Source organism: Pinus tabuliformis, chromosome 2_1, assembly GCF_031772625.1.
Source record: "Pinus tabuliformis cultivar Carrire ecotype Pingquan chromosome 2_1, CPIR1, whole genome shotgun sequence".
Classification (NCBI taxonomy): Eukaryota; Viridiplantae; Streptophyta; class Pinopsida; order Pinales; family Pinaceae; genus Pinus; species Pinus tabuliformis.
This window is the reverse complement of record NC_142299.1, coordinates 780507521-780523454: the sequence shown is the minus strand read 5'-3', so window position 1 is coordinate 780523454 and position 15934 is coordinate 780507521.

Here is a 15934-nt window from a genome sequence, read left to right as displayed (position 1 = left end):
ATGAAGTATAACTCAAAAGCTATAAATTAACACAAGCTATAACTTGAAAAACTCTTTAGGGACAAAACCTAATTGGAAGGTGAGGTCACTCTACTCTCCTTCTCTGAATGGAAAATGGGTGCAAGTACAAAGAAGTGAGACCTATTGTAACAACCCCTGGTTGATTGTCTATGTAAATAAAAAATAAAGCCAAGGCCTTGGGACATGTATTCCATGGTTAATGTTGGGAAAAACATAGTGATGGGTATCACTAGTGATTAATTTATGGCTATGGAAATTGGCAAAGGCATTGGCAAAGTCAAAGAGGCAATAATTGACATTTTATTTATGAAAATAAAGGAAAATAGGAGAAAAGGGAGATGAAGGGTCACAAATTTGCATGAGAGGGAAATTAAAGGAAAGTGAAGAAAATAGAAATCTCAATGATAAAAAGGCTTTTGAGAATCACTTCACAACTTTGTGTTAACTTTCAACTTGGAGCTCTCTTCTATTCTCCCATTCTCTCTTACTCTTGGAACATACTTGGACCACTTCTATTTTTCACTTGGATTGGAGAAAGAAGGCAAAGGAATTAAGGAAAGCGCAAGGGAACAAGTGGATCAATGACCACAGATGGATTGCTTTGAAGAATACAGGTTGCATGTGTGTTTTCCTTGCTAATTTATGGATGCATGGTGTATGCATGTGATTATATGGTTATGTGCTATCATTGACATAGAGGATTTCCTGAATTGGTAGTGGTTTTATCCTTGCCTTGCCATTTCCTAGATAGCCATTGTGTTGTGGGTTTTTCCACTTGATTTTTTTCTAGTAGGTGCTCATAATTTTTTATGGTTGTGGGTTGGAACAAACACTCTAGAAGCCCTGGAACAGCTTTGGTTGAGTTACTAGTCTTGGAGCCTAGGTTGGGACACACGCTTTGGAGCCCTTGGCAAGTTGAGTTACTAGTCCTTGGAGCCGGGTTGGACAAATGCTTTGGAACCCTAAAAGGTTATGGGTTGAGTTACTAGTTCCTGGAACCCTATATAGGTCGAGTAGAGATTGATTTGGTTGGTGTTAGTGATGCTTGGAATATGGCATGGGGGTGATTGGCTGAAAGAGAGATTTAGTTCAGCCCAATCTATGGTCGGGTGGTACGTGGAAGTCCCTGACTTGGTTTGTATTTTCATATGTTAATAAGAGCTATTCTTCTATTGTGATTCATATATATTTGTAGTGATTCTGTTGGCGATGTTATAGTTGAGTTTCCATGGTTTATATGCTGGTTATTTTTTGGTCATATGTTGTTCATATGATGTGTATCTTCTATGGCTCTTGTCATTTATTATTTAGTTATTGATTGATTAATGAATGTATGTACTAATAAGTGTTGTTGAAAATATGTGGAGAGGGAATAGATCCTTCTTAATGTTACTCTAGTGAGCTTATTGAATTAATGAACGTATATGTATTTATCTCCTGCAAGTACTATGTTCACAAAGTTTTTGTACAAATTAGAAATTGGGACCTTTAACTTCCAGAGGTTGTAAATTTGGCATGCGATCTTCGTTTGACTATCATAATACCTTGTTTCAAAAATCTTCATGAGGAGACTAAAAGGAAAACTTATCAAGCATTTTTGGCACTTTTCCAGTTTCTCTGTTTTCCTAGAAAATGTCATTTAGGCTCTCAAAACTTCCTTAGAAGTTTACAACTCGAGAAACTGCCAAAAATAGAAAGTTTTGTTAAATTTAAGGAAACAGAAATGAAAATAAATAGTGTTGGGTCAAATTAGGCTGATAACAATGTGATCATGTATCACTGGGTGTTTACAGTCAGTTCTGGACATGTGACCCATGTTAGATGTGGAGCCTGATTATCTTCTTGATTATGAGGTCTTATTTTAGCCACGTTTGGATCCCAATCCTCAATGCAGGGGTGTCGGGGGAATCCCCCCCCACTATTACCGCTTGGGGGTTCTAGGTGGGGTAGCTGCATATTTGGAGCCCCCCCCTGGCGGAGGTTCAGGGGAAGTGCCCCCGAAGATAAAAATAGATGAAAAATTTCCTTGTAAAATATTGTAATTTCGTAGTCAATCTGGGCCGTTCATTAGGCAAATGATTTGACAGTAGAAGTTAAGTTAATTTAGGGTTTATTTCCCTAGAAGAGAATCCTTTGTTCATATGAGGAAATTGTATTGTAGTTGTGTATCATTATTCTGAGTGAGAAAGAGAGAGGAGACTATGTGAGAGCAAAGAGGAAATTACAACGAATTTGTTGTATTTTGCATCTCTTCATTTTGTTGGATAATATAAAAGGAAGGACTAGATGTTTCTTTGTGGATGTAGCCCAAATTAGCTAAACCACATATATTTGTGTCTCTCTTGTTTTATGCATTTCTGTATTTGTGTGTATGCAATATTTGTGTATTTCATTGCTCCATTAACTAATTTCTAACAACCGGTATCTGAGTTGAAGGTTTATTTAGTTGATAAAGTCACAGGAGAGAACGGTACCTAGTCCGAGTGGAAACAATGGCGGAAGATGGTAGATTTAGTGTCAATAAATTTAGAGACCACAACTACCAACTGTGGAAGATGTAGATGGAATATTATCCATATTAGAAATATCTGTACCTACCATTGAGTGGAAATTCAAAGAGGTTGACGAGTATGATGGATGTAGAATGGGAGATTCTCGATAGAAAGGCACTAGAAACAATGCAACTGTGTCTGGTAGCATCAGTGGAATTCAAAATTTCAAAGGAAATGAAAACAAAAGGTTTAATGATGACATTGACCAAACTATATGAAAAACCTTCAGCCTCAAATAAGGTATTTCTTATGAAGCGTCTATTTAATATGAAGATGTATGAAAGTGGGTCTATTGCTGATCATTTAAATGAGTTTAATAGGGTTATGAGTCGATTAAGTTTTGTAGGGGTAAATTTTGATGATGAAGTTAGGGATCTATTGTTTATGTGCTCATTACCAGAAAGTTGGAATGATTTAGTTATGGCCATTAGTAACTCTATCTCTGGATCTAGTACTTTAAAGTTTGATGACGTTGTTGGTGCCATCCTTAGTGAGGAAATGTGACGGAAAATCTCTGATGGGACATCTGGTAATGCTTTAACTGCAGATATTAGGGGAAGAAAAATGGAAAGAGGAAGGAGCCCATGAAATCACAGTAAACCAAGAAAAGGTAGATCCAAATACATATCAAGAATAGTGTGCTAGAAATCTGGGAAGAAACAACACATGAAGAAAGACTATAATTATCGGAAGGGAAAATAAGGAGATGGACAATAAGAGAACAATCATGAAGTGAATGTGACAGGTAATGTGTTGCAATATGATTTTATTATTTCATTAGAGAATATTATTGATGCATGGATGATATATTTAGCAGTCTCATTCCATGCCGCACCTGATAGGAAACATTTTCATGATTATGTTCAAGGAGATTTTGGACAAGTTCATCTGGGTGATGATAAACCCTGTAAAATCATTGGAATGGGTAAGGTTTTTATAAAGCAATAGAATGGAAACCAATTGCTATTGAAGGAGATAAGGCATGTTCTTGATCTGAAGAAAAATCTAATTTCAATAAGGTAGTTAGGAGGTGAAGGTTGTCTAACTACTTTTACAAACAAAACCTGGAAGGTCACTAAAGGAGCCTTGGTAATAGCAAAAGGAGAAAATGTTGGTACATTGTAATTATGCAATGGTATTTCTAATTTTGTTAATGCTTTAACCTCCATAGGAGTAGATACAACACTCTGGCATCATAGGCCTAGGCACATGAGTGAGAAGGGGATGCAAATTCTTCACTCGAGAAATTTGTTGCCAAGATTGAAGCATGTTGATTTGGATTTTTGTGAAAATTATGTTTATGGAAAATAAAAGAGAGTCAGATTTATCAGAGTTGGGAAGGAAAATAAGAGCAAACAATTAGATTTAGTGCATACAGATGTATGGGGACCTTCTCAGGTATCATCTCTTGGTGGCTCTTTCTATTATGTTACTTTAACTGATGACGCAGCGATGAAAACATAGATTTATTGTATTCAAAATAAATAGGATCTATTTGATACTTTCAAGAAATGGAAAGCTTTGGTTGAAAATGAGACAGGAAAGAAGTTGAAGTATATCAAATCAGACAAATGAGGTGAATAATGTAGTAAAAAATTTTATAACTACTATTCAAGAGCATGGAATTCACAAAGAGAAGACAGTTCCAAGAACACCACAAGAAAATTGTGTGTTAGAAAGGAAGGATAAGACAATCATGGAGCATGAAAGGTGTATGAGATTGCATGCAGGATTGCCCTTATAGTTTTGGGAAGATGTTATAGATGTTGTTGTTTATCTAATAAATAGAGGGCCTTCGAGTTCCTTGGATAGTGGTATTCCAGAGGAGGCATGGAATTTTGGTTGTGAAGTCTTTATCCACATCAATAAAGAAAATAGAATAAATCTAGAGGCAAAATCAAAGAAATGTACCTTTATTGGATATGGTGTAAATGATTTTAGTTATTACTTATCTGATTATGAAAATGAAAAATCATTAAGAGTAGAGATGTCATATTCAATGAAAACGTCTTATATAAGGATCAAATGTAGGGAAAGAAAAATGAAAAAGAAAACAAAGAATATGTAGTGCTTAATGAGATCATAGAAAAAGTAAAGGTGCTTGAAAATCATAATGATTAGTAGCCACAACAACAACAATAACCACAACAGCAACAAGCACCTCAAACACCTGAAATTGGTGTTAGAAGATCTATCAGGATAAGTAGACCCCCTAAACGATACTCTCCTTCATTATATTATGTATTGTTGACTAATTCTGGTGAACCTGAATGATATGAAGAAGCAATGTAGGTAGAAACCAGGAAGAAGTGGGAGAAAGCCATGGAAGAAGAGATGGACTCCTTGATGCAGAACCAAATTTCGGACTTGGTCAAGTTGCTTGCTGGTAAAACAACATTGTAGAATAAACAGGTTTATAGGTTGAAGGAAGAAGATGGAGGTAAACAAGGCTATAAGGCTAGAGTTGTGGTGAATGGATTTGCACAAAATAAAGGTATAGACTTTGATTAAATTTTTTCTCCTGTTTTTAAAATAACTTTAATCAGAACTATTTTAAGTCTAGTGGCACCAGAAGATTTGCACCTTGAGAAATTCGATGTAAAGGAAATTTTTCTCAATGGGGATTTAGAGGAAGAAATATGTATGGAGCAACCACAAGGATAAGAGGTCAAATAGAAGGAGAAATTAGTGTGCAAGTTGAAGAAGAGCTTGTATGGCTTAAAACAAGCTCCAAGGAAGTGGTATCTAAAATTTGAGAGGTTTATGTCTAAACAAGGTTAGACTAGATGTCATTATGATCATTGTGTTTATTTTAAAAAGAAAAATGATGTCAGCTATATTATATTGCTATTGTATCTAGATGAATTGCTTGTTGTTGGGTTTAACATGCAAGAAATAAATGCGCTCAAATGAAAATTAAAAAATTCATTTGCAATTAAGGATTTGGGTGCTGCAAAACAAATCCTTTGTATGAGAATAAGTAGAGAGAAAAAATTGCAAATTAACATTATCTCAAAGTGAGTGGATAGAAAAGGTGCTGAAAATATTTAATATGCAGAATGCAAAACCAGTTAACACACCTTTGGCTATCCATTTCAAACTAAGCAAGGAGATGTGTCCCAAGACCCAGGAAGAGATGAATTACATGTGTAAAGTTCCAATGCATTAGTTGCTGGAAGCTTAATGCATGCAATGGACTACACAAGACTTGATATTGCACATGCAGTGGGAGTTGTAAGAAGGTACATGAACAATCCAGAAAAAGAACATTGGATGGAAGTGAAGTGGATTCTCAGGTATTTGAGAGGTACCACAAATCAAACCTTATGCTTTGGAGGTTCAAGCACTGCTCTAAAGGGATATGTTGATGCAGATATGGGAGGAGATAGAGATAATAAGAGGATAACCACAAGGTATGTGTTTACTATATGTGGAACAACCGTTAATTGGGTTTCAAAATTTCAAAACATTATTACACTTTCAACAACAAAAGCAAAGTATATTGTTGCTACAGAGGCTAGCAAAGAAATGATTTCGTTACAAAGGTTTATGGATGAGTTGGGAAAGAAGCAGGAGATGAGCAGTTATATAGTGACAACCAAAGTGCCATTCATCTTGCAAAGAATTCAACCTTTCATTCTAAGACTAACATACACAACTTATGTATCATTTCATACAATTAGTTTTGGATGATGGACAATTGAAGCTAAAAAATATACACACTAGCTAGAATCCTATAGATATGTTAACAAAGATTGTAACTAGGGAGAAAATGATTTTCTACTTAGTTTCAATTGGTATTCAAGAATTATGATGAAGATGAGAAATAACTACGTCTAAGTGGATTCATTTTCCATCAAGTGAAACAATGATGAATTTGATATAAGCAGTCTCCAAGTGGGAGATTGTTGGATATGGAGCCTAATTATCTTCTTGATTTAGAGGTCTTGTTTCAGCCACGTTTGGATCCCAATCCATGATAGAGGGGTCCAAGGTGGGGGTTTCATGATTGGAGCCCCCCCTGGTCGGGGTTTGGGGGTATCACCCCCGAAGCTAAAAATAAATTAAAAATTGCCATGTAAAATATTTTAATTTCGTAGCTAATATGGTTTGTTCATTAGGCAGATGATTTGGCGATATAAGTTATATGAATTTAAGGTTTGTCCCCTAGAAGGCAACCCTTAGTTTATATGAGGGAATTGTATTGTGATTCTGTATCATTATTCTGAGCGAGGAAGAATGAGGAGACTATGTGAGAGCAAAGAGGAAATTACAACGGATCTGTTGTAGGTTGTATCTCTTCATTTTGATAGATAATATAAAAGGAAGGATTGGTTGTTTCTCCATGGACATAGACCAAATTGGGTGAACCACACATATCTGTGTCTCTCTTTTTTTATGCATTTTTATATTTTTGTTTCCACAATATTTTGTGTATTTCATTGCTTCATTAATTAATTTCTAACACCCCATTTTCCATAAGTGCATCTTGGAAATCGAATCTCACACAATAATTCTCACCTCATGTTTACCTGGTGAGCTTGTGGATTTGGGTAAATGTGGGAATCATGGTTACATGGTGGTATCAGATCTTCCAGGTTCAAACACTTGGACTGGATGGTGAAATGTGTTTGTCATTCATGCATGTTCGTTTTCTATGTGTTTGTCATGCATGCATTATGATGGTCATTGTTGTGGTTTTGTGTCATCGTGTCGAGGTTGATGATGTTGGTATGTTGAGATGATTGATATGTTCATTTCATTAATTATGCTAAACTGGATTGATTGTACAAATGAGATAGCCTCCCTTTAACTTCACTGAGGTATGTTGATTACATTTATATTTGGTTTATCTGACATGGTATGTTTGCACAGGGGCTTCACTCACTGAAACTCTGACATAGCACATGCATTCGTGGCATACTAAACAATACCTTTAATTTGACTACATATTGGAAAATACCTCTAAAAATCACATTATTTAACCCCCTACCAATATAAATCCAATACACCTTCCCAATTTATAAAACCCCTATTTTCACTAAATATTGTATGTATCCATTTTTTTATTCACATTTTTTATACCCTTTTATTTTATATCCCTAATATAGTGACATGATGCCTCTCTTATGACACCACATGCATTCTACAATGCACCTTTCTTCTTTTGATATACATTGTAAATGCATATTAGTTGCACATTTCTTCTTTTGATAGACATTGTAAATGCATATTAGTTCTCCCACAATGCAATTACTTAACCCACACTCAAGCACATCTCACTATGATTTGTGGCATTTAATGGTCTAAGGCACAAAAAATTCGTTTTGATACCAATTTGAGAGGAAAAATTCTTATTGGCCATGAAACTTTAACACCTATAGGAAAATTCCTTCACTAATCCACCATATCATAAATCAACTCAAGCAATTCTATGATTGAGCATAGCAAGTTCCATTCATTGGATAAGGTGGTAGTCAAGGCAAAGTCTTTAATGACATTAGATTTCCAAGACATGAATTAACCTATTAACAACTAAAATTTACTACAAATACAATCACCTAGAGCTACAAAGGATCATAAGCAGGACTATAGAGAGCTTACTCTCAATTGCATTCTAAACTTGTTTATTTGCTTCCCGAAGAGCTACAAATGATCATGAGTAGAGCTAAAGAGAGCTTAATCTCAATTACATACTAAGCTTGTTTATTTGCTTCAGATCCAAGGGCATAAGAGCATTAGAAGTAGACTCCCACAATGCAAATTCATTTCCAGCTCTAGGTGATGCCCAATTTTGACCAAAAGAAAAGCCCACGAAAATCCTCCAAAACCATCACAAAATAGTCTCTATTAGATACTCTAATGAGGAGAAAGAGGTCTGGTGTGACTCTTATTCCTTTTTGAGTGAGAAGTTCCATGATATGATGGTCTATTTAGCTATGTAAGTACATACGTAGCCAACCTGTAGCAAGACGAAAGAAATACTTACAAGCCCTCAAGCCTGTGTACAAATTTGTCATTTCATCCATGGAGTTCTTAGTGATAGCACCCATTACATTATCGTTGTAATGGGATTCTCTCCCTTGTTGTAATGGGATGCTCTCCATTAGCTTAAGGATACATACATAATTATGCTTTCAAGCCTTGGATGAGGATATATCCAATCTTCCATGACCAACCTACACTCCAACTCATGGCCCATCAACTACAGTTTCCTAGGCTACATGTGTGTGTATTTTGTTAGAGAAAAAAACCTATATATATATATATGAGAGGTGAACATACATGTTGTCCCAAAAATGATTGTACTTGGATTTTCATCCCAATTTGAATACATACATAAATACACACATATATATACTACCAATCTTAATTAGGCACGTTGATTTCATATTTTCAAGCTAACCCAAATATGGCCTATGGATGTCAATTTTAGATTTCCATGGTCTATTTTACCGAAGACTCGAGAGTAGAACAAAAACCTTCAAGATTATAGTTAGATAGGGTATGAGGATTCCATAAGGTAGAGATCGAAGATTTCACTATTCCAGCCAATCCACAATACATTGCCATAGCTCTTTTTCCCAGATCTATGCTTAACTCAAGAATGAAGTCTGAGGAAGATTGATAGAATTCTTGGGTGAGCTTAAGGAGTAATGTAACACTCCTGCAATGCTCAAGAGTCAGGGTTGAACCCTAGACCAAACTTACAGGAACATGAGTGCATTGGTGAACATTTTAGATTTCATTTTCAGATGTTCTATGAAGACTAATTATTTAGCCTTCTTATAAAACTCAGGATTCCACTTATCAATCTTGTCATAAAGGTTGGGTCTCTAAACGCAGAGTGGCATCATCAACAACATCTCCCATCAACCAATACACTCAACCGTGACACTAAAATAAATACTATAGAGTCATACCCAAGAGGTAGAATTCATTCGGTGAAAAAATATCAAGCAATTACAACTAATGTTCCACCTAGTTTCGAAGATAGGGGGATGTGGGAATGGGGAGACACATAGGGGGAACATGTGGGAGCACTCGTATTCTTGACATCGACACCAAACCTCCTACACACCCAATTCTAATTGTTAACTCTAATTGGTATAAACCCCAAAATATCTACAAAAGACTAGAGCATCATATTGGGAAGCTAAATCTACCTTGGCATTTGCTTATCAACAAGTTGATTCTACTTCCTAGATTTCCTGTGGACATAGAATTACACATCCAAAGCATCACATACACATTTTTCTTCATCGGCCCCTGCTAGAAGAGGGTTTAAAATACCTGAATAAGCAAATGGCTAGAGATAAATGCTTGACCAGAAAGGCTAAGCTCACAATCAAAACTTCTTTATAAAACTGAAGTTTCCACTATGTGCTGATAAAACATGAGTACTACATAAGGGTTTTGCAAATTTAAAAATGTTCTAGGAATGAAAAAGCCTGCTTACTCTAGCTTGATCTCATCACCCCCATTGGGTTTTGAAGCATGGCACCCTAGGTTCCCAATGCCTAATAAAACCCTTCTAGGTCTCGTTTTAGCCCGCGTCACCACTACATCACAAAGCATGCATATAAACTCTATCAAATCGATCTCTGTTTTTCCCTAGTCATATAGAGCCATTGGTATTCATATAAACACTAATAAAGATGTACTACATATTTTCTTATATTAGGTTTTGGTATGGGGTTTGGATAGTGGAATACTATAAAATACCTTTGCTAGCCATGGGCCTGTTGGGCTTCACCACCCTATTTTCGATTCCAATTTTGGTTTGCTAAAAATACAAACAAAAAGAATTCACTAACTATTGAACAATCAAACCCCTCCAAAACTGATAAGGAAGCCATAACTAAGCGCGATCTTCACCTTAAACATAAATTCAAGAATTATAAAATCTTACCAGCCATCTTGGAGATTCTAGGATAATGGAGAGACCAATAAGTAACAGAAAACTGGGAACTAGCTCTACATCACCTCCCATTGACAACCTGTCTCGCTCAACAATGCATATTTTTTTCTTCTAGTTATGTTCCCGGGATAAATCATAGGTATATTCTCTCTGAAAGTTTGTGAAAAGTGGCCACCAAGTGGCCTTATTTTCCTTTTTGGAGGCGATATGTCATGCTATAAGCACTTTGCTATGTATTTTCCTTTTCCAAACCAAGAAATAGAAACGTATGCATTCTTTCTTTGGAAAAATAAAATCAACTAAAATTTGCATACCATTCACCCTATCAAATTCTTGTCAATCAAAAAGTTGCAAAAAATCAGATACCATTCACTTTAAAATATCCCTTCGATCATACGCACACATTGCAAGGCCCATCAAACACATGTATATCAATGTAGGAAAAAATAAGAAAGCAAAGTGCCATCACCCAAACAATCTACCAGAAGCACATATCTCAATAAAGTTGCAAATAATTTAAAAACAAACTACCATCACATGTCCAAAAGCCTTTGCAGATAGTAATTAATGTTAATGTCGTTTAGTGAAATCATTGAAAGGAAATGCCCAAAATATGATTGATGACTCAATTGACAATAATAACCAAATGCAATTTAACTGTTGTAGACCCCATGCGTATGGCCAAAACATAAATACTTCCAAAAATACTCTGATGGCACATTTGAACTACAGACGCTGATTTATATGTCCAATTTGAAAAATAGGAAATCCAAGTACCACATAAACATTCAAAATAAGATGCACTTCATATGCTAGACGTTGCTATGGTGTAAATTTGTTGACTTGAGTGAGTAGAAACCATCATGACTAAAGCTCGTGCCATCAAATCCTTGATATCCTTTCTAGCAAGTGAACCATTAATCTAAAAATTAAAGTAAAATGTTAACATTAGTGAGAAGAACCACATACTTATCCACAAAACATATTCATGAAAAAGGAACCACCTCTTCTTATTTTTCATGATTAAATGGACCAACTTTAGAGGGACCAAATTAACATTTGAATGAAACACAACTACAAAAGGATGAATGACTAGTGAAAGAAACTTACACCAAAAAGTAGGTAGAAAAAAAAGGTTGAGTTTTCCTAAATATTCACCATTTAAACTATTCACTAGACCTAAAACCAAAAAGTACAAAATTAACATCAGATTCATACAAACAAATCAACAAAAATACAACCAATAATTATTTATAAATGATCCAACATATGGAAATACATAAGGAAAGAGAAAGTAGAATGTTTTTAAAATCTACCTTGTTCAAATTTTTCACAAAAACTGAAAAAACTTTGTAATCACATTCTTCTAATTTGTATGTATCATTCCTAGAATTGTATGATAAGTTTGCGATTGCTATAACAAATTCAAGTTGTACAAAAGAATGATCTGTCAAATCATACTTATACATGCATTGCCCCTTTATTCTACTATACAAACATAATTGAAGCTCGGTGCCTTATAATATATCCATAAGGTCAATGTCATTATGGTAAGCAAACACCCTATTACCATCCTTCTTCCTTATTCTTTGAACCCTTCCAATGTACCACGTTCCACAAGAAACACCTTGTCTAGTACTTCGAGGAACACCTTTTCTTGGAGTACATTCATTGTGGAGAATTGATTTTCTTTCAAACAACACCCCACAATCTGATCCAATTTGAAAGCCAATTGAAACACCCTTTTGTGGAGCCTTCCCATATCGCCTAAAGTAGACCCCATTTCTCACTTTTGTCAACCTATCTTTCGATAATGTTGAATTTTTCCATTCAATTGACTAAACAAACATGCTTTAAACATACCTTACCATCAAGATCCACCACTGGCTTTATCGTTTTGTTTCCATTTTCATCAATGGAATATAAAATTTCATCCAACTTGTGTCTCCACTCACTTTCCATTATTTGCAATTCATTTTCATTGTGTACCAATGATGATGAAGATTGTAATATAGAGTTGGAACAACTTGATGGAGAAGAATCAACTACTTCATCCACAATTTGGAATGTTGGATAATTTTGATCCTCTGTCCATGGTTTAACCCACCAAGAAGATTGAGTGTAATTTTCTATTTGCATTCCAAGAGTTGATAAAATGTCTTGTGCATCCTTCAATCCAATCTTGAGGGCTTCTACAATTTTAACGTCTATGGATATTGAATCATATTGAGACAATATATCAATGTTTTATATTGTTTCTTGGTGCAATCTATTCCAAATGCTTTCTTGCTTCTTATGAGATTTATTAAAATGAAGCCCTTTGGGATTTGATTCTTCTTCAGCAACTCTATTAAGGGTTCTAACAGCATGAAGCAAGTCAGTGAAATCATAAGCTCTCTCCACTCCGACCATCCCACCAACTTTACAAAAGAAGTTCTCACATACATCTGACCCAGTCAAGTGTAAAACACATGGAAAGTTAGACTAATGATCTTGAAATAATCTCATCAACAAAACTGCAAAATGGCAAGAAATTTTCACATCTTGATATGCTTCTCTACTGATGAAATCTATATTGACATTAGTATGAGATTGTTTCTATACCCAACATAACCATAATGTGAAGAAATTATGAACTCGTGAAGAATTTCGTACCCCTTCCCAAAGGCTCGAACTACGAGACATAAAGATGTCAATGTATTTAGAAACAATCATTAGATAAGTCTCTGTAGCTAGTGTCCTCGCTAACTTTCCACTTGGTGTACTTCTCAACTCTTTCAAACACCTCTAAACATGCTTTGAAGCAATGCATTGTGCAGATCCCCAATTTTTTTGATCCATCCTCTCTATATCTTCGGCCTTAAGCTTGTGATCATCCATTTTAAAAGTGTGATAAACCATTCTGACATGATCAACACTTATGTAATCATTTCCTAAAACCAATTCTCGTCAACCGCTAAACAAAGGATTCACTAGCTTTTTTCCATTGTGGATGTAATCTTGGTCATGCAATCCTGTTACATTGCAACCATTGTACAAACCGGTTAGCCTCTACACTTCCCAAGGAATTTGATATCGAAGACCTGATGTTGAAGAATAATCCTTCAACATAATTTGTCTTCTTCTGCTATCCCCATCCGAGGAATGACCAACAATAGGTCCCAAATTATTTTCCACGTGTTTCTTCCACATAGATTCTACCTTTTCCCATTGATGATAAACAAAATTTGTATTGAACCTATTGCATGTTGGATGAACAACCACAACCAAACGAGGAAGTCTTTCATGTAAAGGGTTTGCAATAATAACACGTGCATAATGGCCAATAACATTATTCTTAAAAGAGTCTATTATAATCTCATAACCTACAACTCCGTCACCAACTCTCACCAAGAAATGTGATCGACATTGATGTTCTTCTTTCGTACCACAAAATCCCACCAATGTATCACTTTTTGCTACCTACCTAGCATATTTTTTCACAACTATTTCATCTTCAGCGAGCAATACAAGAATTGGGCCATCTATACCATGCTTGGCTTTATAAGAAGCATAAAAATTTTTGAATGCCTTAAAATATGCTCGTGCTCCCCTCGGATATATGCTAATGACTTTCTAACTTGCCTTAGAGTCATAGATATTGAAGGACCATCTAGATTCAAGCTAATAAAGCTATGTAATCTAGGGCCTCCCCATAACTTGATCATCTCATAAAGAGATTTTGTGGATGTACTATACCTTCTCCCTGCTTTTGCATGCATCAAATTATAAAAAATATCCTTTACAAATTACCAAACTACATCTTTACCTTGTAATTTTCCTTGCTTATGTGCCTCACACACATCCTTGCAAAACCTAAAGACATCCTTCCTTTCTATCGATTCAAACAACTTTTACTTTAGGGATCTCATTCTAATAGAGAGTGTATTAACCTTTGTCCTCTCCCACCAAAGAGATCGCATTGTTGATATATGGTTAGCATTTGTAACCCTTGCATCATTCTTCAATTCTTTATGAGTAAAATAGTCGAGTCTTATACCTTTTCTTGTATCTCGTTCACTTCTTTTATTGGTGCATACTGATTCACGATATAATCGCATCCTGAAGTCATCACATTCTGGAACCAACTTACAAAAGTTGCATGTTAATAAATCAAATGGGATCCCTGTTTCACAAGCCCTTTGGCAATGAATATGCCTATATGTACCATCAATATGACATTCAATACCCTCATAACATAACATTTCTTGGTATGCTTCTCTATGGCCCATAATTTTCCACCCCTTTGATCATCCATTAGGGCCTTTGTTTCTAATCTCTCCCCGTTTCTATCAATATAAGGATACCAATACCCCCAACATTGTAGTAACAAGGGAGATAATTGAGCTGTAATAAGATGACAACAAACAAAGAAATTTGAAGTAAGATAAATAAAATAATATACAAATTCATATTCAAGTTTAGTCTAAGTTGTTAATTAACATACCTGAAGTAGAAGGATCTACAATTGTAGAACCCCTATGTAATACTGATGGTGATAATGGAACCAAGAACCTAGTCAAACTTTGTTGGGACTTATCATCGGTAGACTTTTTGGGTCTCCCAACCATGCCACTCCTCAACCCAATCTCCTCATGTGAACCCTCATTTGTAGTAGTAGTAGTGTGCTTCTTTGAATTCATGTGTTCATTTAGAGAACTGACAATATTACCACTTGTCGGCACTAAACAAAACCATTTATTGCATCGTGTACATTCCACTCTCACTTTTTTCATGTCCTTATAGTTTGCAAGTGTTGCTTCCACCACCTTGAACAAATTAGGCTCTTGTGTCTTGTTGAAATCATCTAGAAGTTTGATTTCTTGATCAATATGAAATTGATCTCCAACCATCACTGTCTGTTGTACTTCATTACTTGAAGGAATTTCACTACCACTTGGTATTGATAGGCATTGTTGATCGGCCCCTGTTTTCATATGAATGTTTTTAAAGTTGTGTGTTGTTCGCGCTATTAAGGATACATCACCTGTTCCATAATCAATGCTAGAAATTTCACAATGGATCTTTATTTTAGATTCTCCCTTTTCTGAATATACTTTGAGAGTAATTTTCTCATTGAAAAACTCTTCCACTAAACTTTTAACTTTTTTTCCCAAGATGCCAATACACTAGGATCAACAACTATGGCTTGTTCCACTGACAAAGACATATTTTAAACTCTTGGTTGTTTATGCATAGGTCCCTCCACATTCACTTCAATGTTTTCAGAGATTGGTACTGTTTTCTATAGAAAACTAATAAATTAATAAAACACACACACTCATAAAATAAATAGCAGACATATACAGAACAGACATGGCAGAAAAGGCCTCAGCCTTACAACATTCCTCGCATTCTCATTATTAATAAATCTAATGTACAGAGAATGATAATAGTACAA